At 34.3% G+C, this 17,377-nt stretch overlaps 1 protein-coding gene across 1 annotated transcript in view; it reads left to right on the top strand.

The window, feature by feature from the left end:
* The window catches only part of LOC142352294 (xaa-Pro dipeptidase-like), a 453,762-nt gene that overhangs the window by 359,215 nt on the left and 77,170 nt on the right, over nucleotides 1-17,377 (top strand). The gene's annotated exons all lie outside the window — the stretch shown is intronic.

Below are 17,377 nucleotides of genomic sequence, written 5' to 3'. Positions count from 1 at the left end.
CTTCTAACTCTTCTTTGGTCAGACGTCTTAAGGATAACATAAATCCAGTCTGCTCCACGCAGAGAAATGATGCATCAAGGTGAAATATTGTCATTATTGTTCCGACCCAACTGTGGGGGGAGGAACTATATACTCAAATGGGTTTTTTTTGTTCAGTCAATTTTGACCGATCGATATATTCATCGTAGAGAAATTTTTATTTCATGCCACAAAATGAACCAATTGTGTGTTCCTAATAGTCTGAAGGCAATAAAAAGACTAGTTCCGGTCTCATATGTAAGTTCGCTATAAAAAAATCGAATTCTGTTTGAGAGCTTTTTTAGAAAACTTTTTTTTGTTTTTTTAAGTCACCTAGAGACTAGTCACTTTTCATATCGAGGTTCCGTTAACGATAAACCTCATTCACAGTCAAATCAAGCCCAATCAACAAAAAAAAACTCGTTTTCAAGGAATTGCTCATGTTTTTTTGGCTTCGACACTGAGTTATTGTAATTTTAAATGAAAATTTGATATTCTTTTTGAGAAATTACTAACTTTTTGGAACATTTTGGCATAAATTCGTTTACTAAAAGTGCAATATGTTTCGTTTAGTGCTTTGAGAGGACAGCTAATGGCTGTTAAGACTTTAAGAATAATTTTTCGAAAGGTTTTTTTTTGAAATTTAACTAATCATAAACTTATTTTCGTGAACTGTACGTCAGTCTCAGTAATGAGAGGACCCTCTTCCTTCCTACGCAAACAACTGTTATCTGGTTAGCAGTTTTATCTACTAACTATTGGATATATGTCTTCAATGACACAAGATCTCATTTTTTTTTTTAATTTTTGTGGTTATTTTCGTATTTTTCGTTACTTTTGAACTCATACCACATTATCCAAATATTGATAGCTCCCATTGGGTTAGAAAATACGTTCAGTGGATCATTGATGAAGTCTTCAGAGAAACGCTTATGTTTTAAATGGCTTCGACGTTCTTCTCGCGCTTTTCTATTGAATTTTTGGTTTTTTCCTGTTTTTGTTGTCGTTTTCATAGTCATAAGATTTATTGTGATGTCTTATCGATTAACTATAATAGACAAACGTCATTTTCCTCACATTGGTTTATACTTTAGCGTATTCATTGACTTCCGTTGAAAGCTGTGATTTTAATGGCTGTTAAGACTTTGAAAATAAATTTTCGAAAAATTTTTCTGAACATCAACCAATCTTAAACTTTTGTTCGTGAACTGTTAGTCAGTCTCAGTAGTGACACAATCCCCTTGTTTTTTACTGCAACCAAAATTAACCTGGTTAGCGGTTTTATCTTCTAACTATTTGTTCTATGACTTCAATGACAAGATTTCAAAAATTATTTTTTCAGATTTTTTGAATTTTTTGTATTATTGGTTACTTTTGAACTCTTATCACATTAACCAAATATTGATAGCTCCCATTGACTTAAAAGAGACGTTCAGTGGATCACAGATGAAGTTTTCAGAGAACAACCTATGTGTTAATTGGCTCCGACAGATTCTTCTCGCATTTTCTTACTGAATTTTCGGTTTTTTCCTGCTTTTGTTGTTGTTTTCATAGTCATAAGACTTATTGTGATCCTTTATTGATTAACCATGCATGACAAATATCCTTTTCTTCCCATCGGGGCTGAACGGAGTGTATTTATTGACATCCGTTGAAAGCTTTCGTATTTAATGTCTGTTAAGTCCTTAAAAAAATTTTCGAATTTTTTTTAAACATTAACCAATCTTAAACTTTTTTCGTGAACTGTTAGTCAGTCTCAGAAGTGACACAATCCCCTTGATTTTTACTGCAAAAGAAATTAATCTTGTTACCGGTTTTATCTTCTAACTATTGGTTCTATGACTTCAATGACAAGATTTCGAAAATTATTTTTTCAGATTTTTTGGATTTTTTCGTATTATTGGTTACTTTTGAACTCTTATCACATTGACCAATTATTGATAGCTCCCATTGTCTTAAAAGAGACGCTCAGTGGATCACAGATGAAGTTTTCAGAGAAAAACTTATGTTTTAAATGGCTCCGACAAATTCTCCTCCCAATATCTTACTGAATTTTTGGTTTTTGCCTGCTTTTGTTGTTGTTTTCATAGTCATAAGACTTATTGTGATCCTTTATTGATCAACCATGCATGACAAATATCCTTTTTTTCCCATCGGGGCATAACGGATTGTATTTATTGACTTCCGTTGAAAGCTATTGAATTTAATGTCTGTTAAGTCCTTAAAAATAATTTTTCGAATTTTTTTTAAACATTAGCCAAACTTACCATTTCTTCCTGAACTGTTAGTCAGTCTCAGTAGTGACACAATCTCCTTGATTTTTACTGCAAAAAAAATTAATCTTGTTACCGGTTTTATCTTCTAACTATTGGTTCTATGACTTCAATGACAAGATTTCAAAAATTATTTTTTCAGATTTTTGGATTTTTTCGTATTATTGGTTACTTTTGAACTCTTATCACATTGACCAAATATTGATAGCTCCCATTGTCTTAAAAGAGACGTTTAGTGGATCAGAGATGAAGTGTTCAGAGAAAAGCTTATGTTTTAAATGGCTCCGACAAATTCCTCTCGCATTTTCTTACTGAGTTTTTGGTTTTTGTCTGCTTTTGTGGTTGTTTTCTTAGTCATAAGACTTATCGTGATCCCTTATTGATTAACCATGCATGACAAATATCCTTTTCTTCCCATCGGGGCATAACGGAGTGTATTTATTGACTTCCGTTGAAAGCTATTGAATTTAATGTCTGTTAAGTCCTTAAAAATAGTTTTTCGAACTTTTTTTAAACTTTAACCAATCTTAAACTTTTTTCGTGAACTGATAGTCACTCTCAGTATTGACAAGACCCCCTTTTTTACTACTGCATACAAAATTAATCTGATTTCCGGTTTTATCTTCTACCTAATAGTTTTAAGACTTCAATTCCACGTGTTTTCAAAATTTTTTAGTTTTTGGATACTTGATTGTTTTTGGTTCCTTTTGAAATCTTAGCATATTATCTAAATACTGATAGTAACTAAAGGTTTACGGAAGACGTTAAATGGATCATAGATAAATTTTCAGATCAGAGCTTATGATTTAAATTGCTTCGACACTTTCTTCAGGCACTTTTCTCCTGAATTTTTTGTTTTCGCCTGTATTTGTTGTTGTTTTCCTAGTCAATGACGTGTTGTAATAGTTTATTGGTGAAAAATCAATGCAAACAACCTTGTCGTTTCATCAAAGTACGTATCTACTGGCTTTAGCGTACTTACTGGTTTCCGTTGAAAGCTATTCAATTTTATGGCGTTGATACTACGATACGAGTTTTCTCAAAAATTTTGTGGTTCTAATGTCTTTGTTCATATTTGTTGATTTTTTTGAAGTTAAATTGTTCAAAAAGAAGAATCCCATTGCTGTCAAAAAAATTATTTGAAACTAGAAAAGTTTTTATTGAAAAGTCCGCTTTTTAATGCCATCGACACTTTTATCGCTCAATTTTTTTCATGAATTTGCTGTTTTTTTCCTGTTTTTTTGTTCTTTAGGTAGCCGTAAACTGCTGACCAGTCGCATAAGCTTGTAATTGAAGATGGAATAAATAATTTTACCCGAAGCACTCTTTATAGTGAATAGTCTTAGAGTTTGTGATATAAAATTTTCATTTTTCATTTTTTGTTTTTCAAATTTTTCAGTTTTTTTGTTCTTTCGTCAACTCGTAACTTATTTTCATCAATGAGAGGTCCCGTCCATTTTCTTGTATTTCAAAGAATAACATATCTACTTATTTGATTTGTCACTGACGTTTTGTTTGTTGGACAATATCCGTTTTTATAAACGTTTTTTGAGTGATCAGTATCTTTTTCTCTTCTTTCAACACAATCGCACAATATCGGATCCCAATGGTTTTCAAATGTGGCTTAGGTAAACTTAGTTAATATCTCAGTATAAATCCTCTGGCTGAAATAGTAGAATCAACAATTGAACTAAAGGACACAATATTCAGATAATAGCTAATAATTTTAATATCAATAATTTGCGTTTTCGCAAATCTTTTGTAATTTTTTGAGTTTTTCTGCATCTTTAGTCCGTTTTTATGGCTTAGTCTAATCAAAGACAGATTTTTGTGGTTGGTAATAACTTTTTAGTAGTTTGTCAATGTTTATTTTTAAAAAAACTAATGCTTTTGAAATTTCTTGTGTTAAAATTTTTGAATTTCTCCTCGTTATTCGTTCTCTTTGTCGACTTGTTACCAAGTCTCATTAAGAAAAATTTCCATCTGCTGTATAGTTAGGAAAAAATAAGTTTGTGTAGTTAAGTTTTCATCTGAATGCATTTTGACTTTGTTATTAGGTGCTTTTAAATTTTGATATTCAGTTTTTGCCGTGAAATTTGTTTTTGCTATTTTTGTTGTTTTGTTTTTTTTTTTCTCGTAGTCTCTTTAACGGCAGATCTCGTTGGTGCTGTAATGTGGCATGGCATTATGTAATTCAATTAGTGGTCAGGTTGTGTAACGATTTTTTTAATCTCAAATATCTATTTTTGTTATATCGTGATTTGGTTGACAATTAAGTAAAAAATGTTGATAAGCTCGGGTCGGAACATCATGTGCGGACGCACATTAACGAGCCTCCTTGTTTTGTCAAAAATTTAAAGAAACTCGCTCGAATGAATCGATGACCTGAAACTTCAGATAAATTTACAATTTATTTACTCCTGAAACTTAGAAAAAATTCAAATTTAGCTTCAAAACCAAAAAAAAACAACAAAAAAAAGCAGACACGCGATGGTAATATTCTAATGGGTCTTATAAGCATTTTGATGAAAGAATGGTTGCTGTTTCCTACGTTGAAAATTACTTGAAATTCATGTTAATCATACAAAACTTAAAAAACTTCGAGACTGCATTATCGAAATTTTAATGAAGTTGTTCAGCATTCTTTCTGGTCTTCAATATATCAGAAGTTTAAGCTGCCAGATCGTTGTTGACAAAAAAGAATCCAGAACACTCTTTACCATAATTATTGTTCTGCTGTAAACTAAAATAGCACCTATTTTCCCGGCCAAACATTTTACAAGTTCCAAAAAATGGAATAAAACTCTATTCCCTATTCTAAATGTCTTGTTCCAGATTCATCCAGCTATGCTTCAATGCTCACAACTGTGCTTAAACTGCCTTAACGTAAAAACAATATAAAGCTATAAAAATCTACAAAATTTTTTTGAACTAATGGTGTTGTCTTCAGTCATGAGAAATCATTTCTTAGTACAACCAAGGTTGAGGTCCCAGACCGAAAGTCGATATGTCCAGACCGAAATGAACGAACAAGGTGGCGTCGTGCGTTCAAAATTACACGGTCTGGAAAAGAAAATGAACGCACGAAAAATTTTGAACGCACGAAAGTCTGGACATAGGCACTTTCCGTCTGGGAGGGTCTGGACATAGACACTTTCCGTCTGGGACGGTCTGGACATATCGACTTTCAGTCTGGCACCTCAACCTGGGAAGCTCTTATGAAGCAATAATTGATTAGCTAACCTTGGTTACAATTTAAAGCAGAAACCGCACTCAAATTTAAATTGGAGGCGCAAACGTTTCAGGTTTCTCCATCATTTGATTTTTAGACAACTGAACGATCCCAGTTAACGATATCTTGTAACTAAAAAATCTACAAGAAGAAAAAAAAGGCCAAGTCATCTATGCACAAAAAAACTGAGAAAAATTTCGGATACAAACCCTGGTTAAAAACAACCAAACCCAAAATGCAGTAGTAAAACAGTAAAAAAAGTGACAAATGTGGTAATTCTACAAGAGTCTCTACAATAATCGTGAACAAATACATCTCCTGAAAGAGTCCCGGTTCTAAAAACAATTAAAACAAAATTGAATTGAATCAAGAAATTCCCAATTTGCACCCAAACTCTTAAAAAAACCAAACAACAAAAATTCTCACATGGAATTAATTATTCACCCTGAAAAATAAGACAGGCAGAAATAGGTCAATTTCCACAAAAAAAACAAATTTGCAAATAGAAAATGCAAATTGTTAGCAGGATTACGAACACTGTAGCGCAACAACCCCGATGAGGCGGGACGAGTTTTGGCACGTTAGAGATTGAAGCTGTTAAAGCTCAAAAGATATTTGAGAGAATAAGAATTAATTTTAGGAGATTCAAAAGAGAAGAAAATTGTGAAGATTTTAGCAAAAATCAGCGGTATATATAGTCTAAAAGATAAATATAACATTTACAGTGTACATTTTTTAAAAGGTTATTATATCAAAAATCAGGCGATTTTGGGGCGTATGAGTGGGCGTCATTTCATTATTACATGCAAAATTTACTTCAATTGAGATGGTTCACAAAGTTGCATTTCCTATTCAATATTAGTAGATAAATATCAATATTTAACAAACATACAGAACTCAACTGATTTACATTAATTTTCTAAACTGTGAGCTGCAGTTGTCGTTATAAATCTGGTAAGTTTGTTTTCTTTCTGAGTTTATCAACATAAGTAAAGTTTCTAAGCTCTAAGATATTTTCTAAGTTCTTTTCTGTGCTCCAATACCCCCACTCAGATTGTTGCCGCTAGGTAAGAATCTGGATTTGCCCAATAGTTGTTTTCGATGTTGTTCTACTTTCTGCTGTGGCAAAGATTTTGTCAGAAGATCTGCTGCCATTTCATCTGTTGGCGTATAGATCAATTTGATTGATTTGTCATCAACTCGTTCTCGGATGAAATGATATTTCGTGTCGATGTGTTTTGATCGTTTGTGAAGCACCGGGTTAACTGCAAGCTTTATGCAACTCCGGTTGTCCTCTCCAATGCTTGTGGGCTCAAAATGTTCGTACCCCAATTCTCTAAGAAGACCACGCAAGAAGATGGCTTCTTGCACCGCGGCAGCCAAACCCTGGTATTCTGCTTCACAAGATGAGAGTGATACTGTCGGTTGCTTCTTGACTTGCCAACTGACAGATTCCCCACTGTTTCCCAGCTTGAAATAGTATCCTGTGGTCAATCGTCTATCATTCACGTCTCCACTCCAGTCTGCATCTGTTTCGCCAAATAGAGTGCTGTTGCTGGTTGATGGGAAAAAGAGTCTAAGAGATTTAGTATGTTGTAGGTATCTCAACACGCGCTTGCCAGCATTGAAATGCTCAACAGTTGGGTCATTCATGAAGCGTGATAAGACATTTGTGATCCACATGATATCTGGTCTACTTTGCTTAGCTAGGTAAATTAATGAACCGACTAGACTTCTAAACTCATGTGAATCTACTCTTGCTGAATCTTCCTGAGCTACTTCAAGTTTTAGGTTATTTTCTGCTGGCGTTTTGCTTGGTTTGTAGTCTTGCAAATTGAACTGTTCTAAAATGTTTTGAGTGTACTTTTCTTGATCTAAAGTTATTCCTTTTTCTGTTTTCAGAATTCTCATTCCGAGAAACCATTCAAGATCTCCTCTGTCGTCCATTTTAAACTTTGATTCTAGTGAACTTTTCAATTTGTCGATCTCATTTTGACTATTTCCTGCTATGACTAAGTCATCAACCCAGGTTAGAACATAAAGTTTTCCATCTTCTTTGTTTTTAAGAAAAAGACAGTAATCGTGTTTACTTCTCTCAAAACCTTGCTGAATTAGAAAATTGGAAAGCTCCTGATATCAATTTTTGGCTGCTTGCTTCAGTCCATATATTGATTTTTTAAGCTTACAAACTAACTTGTTGCCATTGCTGTCTAACTTTTCAAAACCTTCTGGTTGCTCTAGATAGACTTCTTCGTCTATTTTAGGATGCAAATAAGCTGCTTTTACATCCATTTGTTTTAAAAAGAAGTTTTCGATAGCTGATAAAGCTAGTAGAATTTTAAAGATTTCTGGTTTGCTTGTGGGAGCAAAGGTATCCGAATATTCAATTCCCTCAATTTGTTTAAAACCTTTTGCTACGTAACGAGCTTTAAACTTATCGATATTTCCGTTTGAATCTTGTTTAATTTTGTACACCCATCGGCCAGGAATAATATTTTGTCCTTTTTCTCATGGAACTAAGTCCCAAGTTTGTGTTTCATATAAACTTTCTATCTCTGTTTTCATTGCTTCAAGCCATTTGTCTTTTTGTTCAGAATTAATAGCGTTTTCAAAGTTTTCAGGCTCGATGAAATTTTTTGTTAATGTGCTTTGTACAGCATGAGAATAGCTTTTACCAAAACGTTCCGGAGGCGCTCTAGACCTATCACTTCGCTTAAATTCTCTATCTTGAGCTGCTTCCTTTCTCAATCTTTTCATTTCATCGTACTCTGACCAAAGTTGGAAGGTCTTTTGGTCTCCTGAAGGAATTGCTATTTGACCTAGCTTACCTATCATTTGCAGTCTTGAGGGTGGTTTTACTTTTTTCTGTTGCGAATTTTCTACAGGTAATGGAATTTTTGAAGGCTTTCTTTCTATGTTTTTCACTGCAACATTTGGATTAAACTTTACATTAATTTTGGATTTTTGTTTGACAATAGGACTTGGTTTTTCTTCTTTAATTTCTTGGTCAACTTCAGTTTCTGTATTGTTTTCACTTTCTTGAACGCTCTCTGTCTCAGTTAATTCAACCTCTGAACTTAACTCACTTGAGTTGCTTGTATCCTGAAGTTCTTCTCTTACTTCGTCTAAGTCTAGATATAGAAAGCTGTCCTCTATATCTTCGGTTTCATTATGAAAACCTGGTATATTTTTTTCATTGAGCCTAACGTTTCTAGAAGTGAAAATTTGCCTAGTTTTTATGTTTTGCAACAGATAAGCTGTTGTGTTATCAGAGTAACCAATGAACAGGCACTTTGTTGCTTTTGGATCAAACTTTGATTTCTTACTGGCATCACGATTTTTTTGAATAGGCTACACAACCAAATACTTTTAGATGGTCGCTTCTCGGTTTTCTGCCAAAAAATTTTTCAAAGGCTGATTTTGTATTTTTGTCTTTGACAACTAAATTTCTAGCATAAAATGCTGTATCTACAGCTCGAACCCAATAGCTTTTTGGCAATTTTGAATCTATTAGAAGGCATCTTGCACCCTCTACTACTGTTCTATTAAAACGTTCTGCAACACCATTTTGCTCGGGTGTTTCAGGAACTGTGAACTCACGGGCTATTTCTTTGCTTATGCAAAATTTTTTGAAGGCTTTGTTTTTGTATTCTGTTCCATTATCAGTTCTGAAAATTTTTGGTCGGCCATATTGTGCAACAAACTCCTTGAAAGTTTGCAAGGCCTGCGTTTTGTATTTCATAAATTTTACTACTGCGTAGCCACTGAATTCGTCTATGAAACTAATTGCATATCTGTTGCCACCTATAATTGATGGACTAACTGGTCCAATAACGTCAGAGTAAACTCTTTCTAGTTTTTGAGTTGCTTTGTTATCGCTCACTTTTGGAACAGGCTTTTTCGAAATTTTTCCCAAAGCACAAGTTTCACAAAAATCTGAAGCTTGGGAAGCTTCGTCTGTTGTATTTGCTACATATCTAAAGTTCAAATGTCCAAGTCTTTTGTGCCAAAGTTTTGCTTGACACGTGCCCCCACTTAAGTTTGAAAAGTGGTGCTTTTCTTCTTTTCTGTATGGTAAGAAGAACAATTTGCCTCTTCTTATCTGTCTGAAGCTTTCTTTGCTTCTGAGTTTTAGAACTGACTTAGCTTTTGTGTGAAATAATTCGTGTTGCTTTTGAACTAAACTTGAAACCGAAACTAAGTTTGTTTTGTACTCTGGTACATGCAGAACTTTTTCAAAAGTCAACTTATGTAGCACACCTTTAGTGTCTCGTGCTTCTACATCTACATCTCCTATTCCTTCAACTTTTGTTTTCCCTCCATCTGGATCGTTAACTGTGGTTTCTAGTTTTTGGTAATTTTTAAACCAAGTTTTATCTATCATCATGTGATCAGTACTGCCTGAATCTACTACTAAATCGGTTTTTGAAACTTCAAATGAGCTGTCAGCGTTTAAACTAGATTCTAAGCCTTTATGAGGAATTTTTTGTTGATGTTTACATGCACTTGCTAGGTGACCTTTAGCCTTGCATATACTACATACAGCGTTGTCTTTTTTGTAACAACTAGCTGCTAAATGCCCGGGTTTGTTACATACAAAACACAATCTAGGGCCTTTGGATCTACTAGGCTTAGAAAAAGTCTTCCTAGGATGTTATTTGAATGAGGAGCGTATACCAATTTGATGAGAAGCATTCTTTGCTGACATGGCAACGTGCTGATCCTCCTCCACATCATCTCTCTGTCTGCGGCTCTCCTCAAAGTTGGTGAGACGCTTCCTCAGTTCCACAAAGTTCTCTGCAGGATTGAAGCTCTCCTAGACCACAAAATGCTCGTATCGTTGTGGAAGTCCGTTCAATACCATTGCATTAAACAGCGTCTCAGAAAGCTCCTCACCAGCATGATGCAATCGGGTGACCAGTTCTTGCGCTCTGATGAAGTACTGGTGCATGGCTTCGTCCTCTCGAAGTTGTAGTCTGGCCAACTGCCTCATCAGACTGATGACTGTGGTTGTCTCGTCGCTTCTGAAGCGTTGCTGGAGAAGTTTCCACGCTTTCTGGCCATCTCCAAGACCCTTGTTCTTCACACAGTCATGTCGGATGAGCATTAGGCTGCTGGCATCTAGCCTCATTGCCAGGTAGCACCAAATTTGATTTTTGCGGCTCTCATCTTCCTGTACAGCTGTAGCTCTAGCTTGAGTCTGTGCCTCGTGTTCCCGCGTTTGCTCATCATTGGCATCTTCCCTCAGTGGTGTTGGCCTGTCAGGTAGCTCAACTGTGTCTGTGAGCGTTTCGAAGAGGCCCTTGGTTTGTGCAAAGGCAGAGAAACGAGTGCTCCATGTTGGGTAGTCCTCAGCCAACCCGCTAAACGTCATCCACTTCAAACTATTGTTTGATGGTTCCATTATGAAGTTTAAACTTCAACTTTTCTTTCTTAATTTCTGATTTAGCTTTTATTTACAAGGGAAATCTCAAATTTTTTATCTTAAAACTCTCGTCAATCTAGAAGAGCTAAAACTGCCAACACTGACACTTCAATCTCAACCAAAACTCTATTAGCGTATCAACGGTCTTATGGCTGGGCTCATAACCTGTTAGCAGGATTACGAACACTGTAGCGCAACAACCCCGATGAGGCGGGACGAGTTTTGGCACTTTAGAGATTGAAGCTGTTAAAGCTCAAAAGATATTTGAGAGAATAAGAATTAATTTTAGGAGATTCAAAAGAGAAGAAAATTGTGAAGATTTTAGCAAACATCAGCGGTATATATAGACTAAAAGATAAATATAACATTTACAGTGTACATTTGTTAAAAGGTTATTGTATCAAAAATCAGGCGATTTTGGGGCGTATGAGTGGGCGTCATTTCATTATTACATGCAAAACTTACTTCACTTGAGATGGTTCACAAAGTTGCGTTTCCTATTCAATATTAGTAGATAAATATCAATATTTAACAAACATACAGAACTCAACTGATTTACATTTATTTTCTAAATTGTGAGCTGCAGTTGTCGTTATAAATCTGGTAAGTTTGTTTTCTTCCTGAGTTTATCAACATAAGTTAAGTTTCTAAGCTCTAAGATATTTTCTAAGTTCTTTTCTGTGCTCCAATACAAATCGAACAATGAGTTAATATTTTTCTTTATCTTCCCTAGTCTTTCGTCAAAGTTTTTCTAAGAGAATTTCGAAAAACTTTATGTTTTGTGGTTTGTTAAACAACAACAACACAGCACACTATTTAACAATTTTACAAACAAATTTAACTATTGTGACATTTTAAGATCAATTGATTTTCAATTTAGTTGAGACTGAAAGTTAAATGAAACGCTAACAATCACGTTGATGCTAGCAATATTAAATTAGTGAAGATATTACAACCAGATTCTGAACGAATCTTCAGCATGTGCTTTGAAAATTAAAAAAGTGACATTTTAGGGTTAGGGTTGTCTACTCCTAGCAAACTGACAAACAGAAGCCTACCTACCATCCAGAAAACGACAAACAAGCAGAATTAGATCCCTGGAGGTTGCAAACTTCACCGCCCTATGCCCGAACTTGAGTCCAAGAAAAAATCTTTTCTGAACCATATTTTTCACATTCTGTGTTTACTCTGATGAGTATTATCATCATGTGATACTTCATACTTGTCATGGCTTTATACAAAACAGAAAAAACTTTCTCTGAGCTTAATCTGTGATTGTGAAAACGCTCTGAAAATTGTGGTTGCTTTTTGGTGGATCCGTGACGAGCACTTGCGTAATATTCTTGAAGCTGATTTCAATCGTGAAATACACTTACATTACGGGGTCATTGAGTGAATTTACTAAATTTTGTTAGCATTTTCCACGACAATATTCTAAAATTAGGGTCTTAAGCGTGTTTGTAAAAGGAATTCAAGTTTTTTGGCAAGCAATTTCAATTCGAATTTTTTATCAAGCAAATTTATTTCAATTTTTTAGTAAGCAAATTCAATTCAATTTTTCTTCAAGTTTGGATGCACATGCAGTATGTGATAACTAAAACAGTGTCAACTAAAGCAAAATGAGAAAAAAAACCTAATTGGAAATTGATTTTTAAAAAATCCATCTTGAAACTATTTGTGGATTAGGAAGAAAATTATTGGTTTTCAAATTACCCAGAGCACTGTGGACAAGAACAATTAAGTCTTTGAATTTGGGCTCAAATATTTACTGAGAAAATTCGGGTAATAAACTTTTTAGCAAATTGCATGATCAAAATCGAGAAATTGTGTAATTTATTTCAACTTGGATAATGGGTACGCAAAATAAAAAATGGTAACGAAATAATGCCACTCGTTTCCACAAAACGTCAAAACTTCTGAAGTTCGCCTTTTCAAACATCGACCACGTTATGTATGTTTTTGCTCGAATGCTTTTCGTAAGTGTGCTCAGTAGTTTCGAAAAGAAGTGACCTCTAATCAGAACATCGCAGACTAAATGTTATGATGCTCTACCAAGATCTATGAGATCCAAGATCGTGGGAGTTGATACTGGTATCATTAGAAAGCTTGTCCAGCGTAGAATATGGAATTAAAAAGATTTTTTTGATTTTCGTTTTTGACAGGGAGATATCGAGGTTTAAACTTTCGAGGAATTGGAGTGAATTCCGTTGATTTCATTCATCTTTTTTCGGAATTTTTGACTAAAATTTCGCCAAATTTGATAAAAATTTTCAAGAAATTGTTGTTGATTCTATGCTTAAAGACAAAATATATTGTCGGCTATTTTCGTTGAAGTTTTTTTGTCAAAAGTTCCCGCTAAATAATTCACAAAATTCAGAATTTTTCATCAAAAACAGCACAAAATAAGTTTCTATAGTCCACTCTGATTAAATTTGCAGGAAGTGCACACCCAAACTCCACTAAAACAATCTTTGTAGACTGAAAAGGGGGTAATTCCACTTCAACTTCCGTCGAGAGTGCTCTGTAAATAAAAGTCTGCCGTTTTTTTCTAACATTATTTGTTGATTATCAAAAACGCAGCATTTGTTTTTGATTATTAACTAACAAAATATCTATATCATTGACATTCCACAAATTAAATATTCCTAATTGACATTCAGCATTAGCAGGACTAGTTCTATACCAATCTTGGACCGTTAAAATCCAAAAACAATTCGGATTGTCGTCAGTCGGTTTTTTTATTAAAAATGATTCAATCTTATTTATATTAAATAAATAACAGAACTTATGGTCGTTTTGACTTTTAAAAAACTTGATTTTTAATTGAAAAATGGCTTATTGAAAGTTGCCGCCACTTTTTTCTTAGTTTGGTCAACTTGAGCTTAGTGTCAGCAATCAAAGAGTGCTCCTTCTTTCTGCTGAATTCATATTTAGTCTTTATTGCGGTTTTACGCCTTAAGTTATGGTGTTCTGGCTTTGATACTACTAGATTTCACAATTTTTTTTTAGTTTTTAGGTTTTTGCCCTATAGATTTTTCATATTTTCTATTTTTTGTCAAATTATCAGTTAATGTCAGTTCAAATATCACAATTTTTGCGTTCAAAATAACGCACAATTGATAATACTTGATTGTGGTTCTTTACCGCTTCGACAGTACTTTCTCGAAGAATTTAATTGAATTTTTTAATTTTGTCTTCAACTGTCGTTTTTACTTTGTCTTTTTAGTGGTACTTAATTTCCTGTACAATGAACTGTTTCATTGGTTTTTCCTGGAAGAGTAGATGAGCCGATGTTCTGATATTAGAAGATAGATAATGGCTTTCATGACTTTGAAAACAATTGTTTTCCAAAATGAAAAAAAAACATTTCAACTTCGCAATTTTGTTACTTTTTTTGTCTGTTTATTACCTGGTCTCGTTAATTAAAGGTTAAAGATGACATTATTTTTGTCGAGGGAAGGAAGGTGTCAAAAGGGATTGGTGTCACATAATCTAATGTTTTTAAAGAATTCGTTATGACTTTACTGGCTTCGACACGGGTTTTTCACAAAAAGTAAATTAATTTTCAATTTCTGTCATATTTGACGTTTTTTTGTAGACTTAAGATTTGTTCTGGATAATTGCAGGTCTCAAAGGCTTCCTCTGGAAGAATAAAGGAACCTTTTCAATGTTTTCATTTTGTAATTAATGGCTTTCATATCTTTGGAAATAATTTTTTTTCGACGAAAACAAGTACTACATAATCTTGCTTTTTTTTCTCTTTGCTCTAATTGTAACCTAGTTTCATTAATGAGAAGTCACACAATACATTTAAAGGGAAGGGGTCGAAAGGGATTGGTGTCTTAAAAAAATAATCTTTTAAGAGAATTAGTTATGTCTTTACTGGCTTCCACACGGGTTTGATTTTCGACATATTTGACGTTCTTTTTGTAGACGTAACACATATTCTGGATAGTTGCAGGTCTCGAAGGCTTCCTTTGGAAGAATAAACGAATCTTTTCAATCTTTTCATTTTGTAATTAATGACTTTCATATCTTTGGAAATAAATTTTTTTCAATGAAAACAAGTACTACATAATTTTGCTTTTTTCTCTTTGGTCTAATTGTAACCTGGTTTCATTAATGAGAGGTCACATAAAACATTTCAAGGGAAGGTGTCGAAAGGGATTGGTGTCACAAAATCTAATCTTTTAAGAGATTTAGTTAAGTCTTTACTGGCTTCCACACGGGTTTGATTTTTGTCATATTTGACGTTCTTTCTGTAGACGTAATACATATTCTGGATAATTGCAGGTCTCAAGGGTTTTCTTTGGAAGAATGAACGAACCTATTCAAATTTTTTATTTTGCAATTAATGGTTTTCTTGTCTTTGGAAAAAAAAAATTTTCGAAAAAAAAACAAGTATTACATAATTTTGCTTTTTTTTCTTTGTTTTTGTCTAATTGTTGCTTATTTTCATATATGAGCGGCCACATAATATATCATTGGTGTTCGACAAAATTGCAATCGAAAATATTTTGGGGGCCAAAGTATGGCTTTACGGCTTCCAAAGCATTTTCTGGCAAATTTTAATTGATTTTTAGTTTGTTCTCTATTTGTTGTTCTTTTTATAACTGCATAAAAAAATGAATACCAGGAGCTCTGATTTCCCTTTTTTAGAAGATTGTTAATTGTAAAGCAATGGGATATTTTAGTTGATTCCTAATGGTTTTCATTCCATTGAAATAAATAATTTTTTTAAAAAAATTTCAGCGATTTTTCTAACTTTAAGGTTTCTGTTCTTGTTTGTCTAATTGATGCCAGGCTTTATTATGAACTGGTGAATCTATTTTTTTCTGGTGAATCACAAGAATTTTTGCTTATTTTCAGTTTTATCTGACGCTATTTTGACTTATTATTAGGTTTTGTTTATTAAAACGGACATAATTTTTTTGATGTAATTAATGTTTGTTGTTGTTGTTTGATTTTGCCGATCGCTTTCTCTCGCTTTCTTAATATCGGCATATCTCATCAATCTAATGCATCATTTTTACTCCACTGGGTTATTTGCTTTGGAGGCTATCTTTTCGTTCATACACCAGTTTTTCTTGAAAATTACTTTAATTTTTTGTGTTTTTCCATCTGTTCTTCATTTGGCAGACAATTATGCCAAAATTGTGGATGAGCGGGGTCGGAACCTTATGTGCAATCGCATATTACCGAGCTGCCTTGTTTTGAGTATACGGATGAAAACAAAATTTGGTAAGTGCGAAAAAGTCTTTAATTCTTTTCCTATTTTTAATTGCCTTTATTCAGTTCGCAATCCCAATCTAAAAACAAAATTGGTCTGTTGTTATTTTATAATTGAAATAAAATTGTCCCTGTGGTGGAGGAGTCACCGTTCCCCAGGGATCCCCATGTAAACTTATACTTCCTTTAAAACTCACTCTAGTTGCTATCTCTCATTTATGTAGTTAACTGCGTTAGCCATTTCATGTTATCCAACTTTACTTACTGTAAACCTTACTGCACTTGCAAATCTCAACTGACTGAACTTAATCCAGCAGGTACTTGCAGGTACCGTCTGTGTGCTAGATTCATTTGAATAATTTGATGTGATACTGTGATGACTGAACTTGATGTGATATGTGTACAACCGAATCTCTTGGTACTTACTGAATTTAACGATCAACTCCTGAACGTTTTGAATAACATGGCGCAGTCAACAATGAAATCACCAATTGGTGTACCCCTACATTGGGAAAGCGGAGCCTATCCAACAAACGAGTGGCAGACGTGGTTCTCCACATTTAAAATGGCAGTAATGGCCAAAGAAAAATGCTTGTGGACCAACTCCTTAGATTAAAACCAACAGCAAACGATCTCTTCTACCCTGTAATGCCAACATTCGAAGAAAGGGTTGAAAATGCAAGCGAAGATGAAGAGAGAAAAAGAAAAATAAGAAACGAGCACCGCAAGGTCGACTGGGAGAATGAATGCAAGCAAATCAGAAGCAGGGGACCGATGATCGACAGGTATACGTGGGACGAGGCCAATTTGAAAGTCCAAAGTTTGACATATCTGTACCTAGGGACAGAAGCTACACGAATCTTCCATCAGCAAAACCCCCATACCATGATCGATCACTGTTCCACAAACGAACTCGTGTACAAGCTGAGTCTAACCTTCACTCGTCCACGCAATCTAACTTTCGACAGATTCCAGTTGATCACAGTTCAACCAAATCCAAACGAAAATTTGGAGACGTTCTGTAGCTGATTGCGAGAACTCGGCTCAAAAACAGCCCTGGGGAATGTAGAGGAAGACCTCATAAAGGATTTTTCATTGCTAAAATGAATAACACAATTCAGATGGAATTGCTTTCGGGAGTGCGTTCCCCAGCACAAGTCTTGAATTTTTCGTTGTCTAGAGAAAGAGGCCAAGAGAATC

This window comes from Convolutriloba macropyga, chromosome 13, assembly GCF_964194025.1.
Source record: "Convolutriloba macropyga chromosome 13, txConMacr16.3, whole genome shotgun sequence".
Taxonomy (NCBI): Eukaryota; Metazoa; Xenacoelomorpha; order Acoela; family Convolutidae; genus Convolutriloba; species Convolutriloba macropyga.
This window is presented reverse-complemented; position numbering and strand designations above follow the sequence as displayed.